General features: G+C 37.7%; 1 non-coding gene across 1 annotated transcript; it reads left to right on the forward strand.

The window, feature by feature from the left end:
* Window positions 1-1,304: 1,304 nt before the first annotated feature.
* LOC128291019 (small nucleolar RNA R71) lies at window positions 1,305-1,411 on the forward strand. Its single transcript, XR_008280798.1, has one exon. It is a non-coding gene; the product is annotated as a small nucleolar RNA R71 (small nucleolar RNA).
* Window positions 1,412-1,959: the final 548 nt, after the last annotated feature.

Below are 1,959 nucleotides of genomic sequence, written 5' to 3' on the forward strand. Positions count from 1 at the left end.
TCTTCAATGATACCCCTAGGAAATCTAAAAATTTTATTCGCTAGTTGAATACTCATCCTAGTTTGTTTGGGTTCCCCAAGACCTAGTTGCTTAAACATTTTATAGGGCATGGCGTTAATACTTGCCCTTAAGTCAGCCAAAGCATTATTAATAGCTAAACTACCAATTAAACAAGGAATAGTAAAACTCTCTGGATCTTTCAATTTACTGGATAGTTTATTCTGTAAAATGGCCGAGCAAACTGTATTCAATTCCACGTGCGACAAATCATCTAACTTCTGTTTGTTTGCCAGAAGCTCTTTTAAAAATTTTACTGAGTTGGGCATCTGCAAAAGAGCTTCAATGAACGGTAAGTTAATATGCAACTTTTTCAAAAGGTTAAGAAATTTACCAAATTTTTCATCTGTGCGGTATTTCTTTGTCGCATTAGGGGATGGCACGCGAGGTGTATATTCTCTACTTACCGGTTTTTGTTTATTCTGGCTTTCATCCACCTTATCTTTACTTACCACGCCTTCTTGCCTTGGTTCTAGTTTGGAATCAACTAACCCTTCTTCATCTCGAATAGTAATAGCATGGAGTTACTCTCTTGGGTTAGTCTCGGTGTTACTAGGCAAGCTACCTTGTGGTCTTTCTGAGATCAACTTAGCATGCTGACCTATTTAATCCTCAAGCCCTTGAATCGATGCTTGCTAATTTTTAAGTGCTGTTTCGGTGTTTTGAAACGTGTTTCCGACACCAAGATGAATTTCATTAGCATCTCCTTAATGTTTGGCTTCTTTTCCTGCTGGTAAGGTGGTTGAAAGCCTGGTGGGGGTTGTGGTCTTTAATTGGCTTGACCACCTCAAGAGAAATTGGGATGGTTCCTCCAACCTGCATTGTAAGTATTACTATAGGTGTTATTCTGAGGTCTAAAATTGTTACCCATATAGTTGACTTGTTCGTTCGTAGTGCTAGGGTTGTAGGTTAGGCATTCTGTATTATTTATTCCTCCTCCACTTGTGTTACACTACATCACTGAATTTATCTACATAGAAACACATAAAGCATCAATCTTTTTATTTAAGAGCTCTACCTGGTTTGATAACATGGTGACCATGTTAAGGTTAAAAACACCGGCTGCTTTATTAGGCTTTGTCCTCATGACTTGCCACTAATAGTTATTCAGTTATATCACTTCAATAAATTCATAAGCTACCTCAAGTGTTTTGTTATTTAAAGTACCACCGGCAGCTGCATCGATTAACTACCTAGTTGAAGGGTTTAAACCGTTGTAAAAAGTTTGAACCTGTAGTCGTAAAGGTAACCCATGGTGATGGCACCTTTTCAATAAGTCATTATACCTCTCTCATGCATCATATAGGGTCTCTAAATCTATTTGCACGAAGGAAGATATATCATTCCTCAGCTTGGTTGTCTTAGCCGGTGGAAAGTATTTTAGCAAAAACTTTTCTGTCATTTGCTCCCATGTAGCAGTGGACCCTTGTGGTAGTGAGTTTAATCACTGTTTAGCTTTATTCCTCAATGAAAAGGGAAATAACTGAAGGTAAATGACATCATTAGAAACGCCATTTATCTTAAAAGTATCACAGAACTCTAAGAAGTTGGTCAAATGAGTATTTGGGTCTTCATCTTGCAAACCATCAAACTGAACAAACTGTTGAATCATATGTATAGTGTTAGGTTTTAGTTCAAAATTATTTGCAGCAATGACATGTTTAACAATACTCGATTCAGCCCTTGCTAAATTAGGCTTAGCATAGTCGTACATAATACGAGGAGCAGGATTTTGATTCACAGGATTCGCGGCAACTACAGGAGGTAGCGGATTATTCTGATTTTCAGCCATCTCTTTGGTATTATTGGTATCGTCCTTGTGCTCTTCCTCTATATACTGTAGACTCCACCTTATTTCTCTATGATTTCTGTGAGCTGTGCTTTCAATTTCTCTGTCAAAAA

The sequence above is a fragment of the Gossypium arboreum genome, chromosome 3 (assembly GCF_025698485.1).
Source record: "Gossypium arboreum isolate Shixiya-1 chromosome 3, ASM2569848v2, whole genome shotgun sequence".
Taxonomy (NCBI): domain Eukaryota; kingdom Viridiplantae; phylum Streptophyta; class Magnoliopsida; order Malvales; family Malvaceae; genus Gossypium; species Gossypium arboreum.